The sequence below is a fragment of the Biomphalaria glabrata genome, chromosome 8, assembly GCF_947242115.1.
Source record: "Biomphalaria glabrata chromosome 8, xgBioGlab47.1, whole genome shotgun sequence".
Classification (NCBI taxonomy): domain Eukaryota; kingdom Metazoa; phylum Mollusca; class Gastropoda; family Planorbidae; genus Biomphalaria; species Biomphalaria glabrata.
This window is the reverse complement of record NC_074718.1, coordinates 7,717,737-7,718,792: the sequence shown is the minus strand read 5'-3', so window position 1 is coordinate 7,718,792 and position 1,056 is coordinate 7,717,737.

Genomic DNA, 1,056 nt, shown 5'->3' with positions numbered 1-1,056 from the left:
TAGGGCGTCCTTGAGTCCACCCAACTCTAATGTGTACCTGGTTTTAGTTGGGGAAAGTAAAGGCGGTTGGTCGTTGTGCTGACCACATGACACCCGTTGGCCATAGAAACAGATGCCCCATAGATAGTTAGGTCTAAAAGAGAAACTTTTTTTTTTAATTTTATTATGATGACGTTTAAAATATATATTCTCTTTTTACTGTAGTGTCTGCAGGGATAGGGTTAATCGTGGGTGTGTAATCGACTTACGTAGATAAAAAAGGCTAGCGCTAGCGAGAGGTTAACCGTGGAACGAGGCGACGCGATGATCCTTCAGGTATGATCTGTGTACTGATGAGCGCGTGATATAACTGGCGGTGCTATATAGCTTTCGAGAAGGCCTTCAAGGACCCTGTATAAAAAGAGAAGGGTCAGAGTCCAGACTCTTTACCATCCCACGATTCAGTGACCGATGCTTTGCGTGTCTAGTACAGCAAGTCTAGTGTAAACTTGGTTAGTTACAGCTGTATCCATTACGAGTCCAGGATGAGGTGAAGAAACCAGTAGAGTTTGGTCCGGCAGTACAGAGGTATGCATGTCAGTCACATGAGGTGAAGCATTGGTACAGTCGGTGTAACAGGATTCTTTTTCGAGGGGAGGTTAGGGGAGATTCCCCCCCCCCCGGCCATATATATATATATATATATGCAGGACACCACGGTGAAAAAGTCGGACTACTAGAGTTACCCCACGTAACTTTCGCGGTGACAGAGAGCGAGGCTCAGGAAAAAAAAAAGGGTGGGTATCTACGCCGCGGGTCGGCTCGTACGTTATACTATCATATATTATGCATATACTAACTCTCGTTATAAATGTGCTAAGAATAATGATAAAATATTGACATTAAGAGATAAGATGCAATCTTCCACCCTCATCATTTTTATTTCTGCTTGTCAGCACATGGCGCACTCATACAATCACCCCCCCCCTCCCCGACACAAATCAAGCCACACATACTAGCAATACACGCTGGTCGTCACAATGACCAAGGCAGAAAAACTCCGACACAACCATTTCG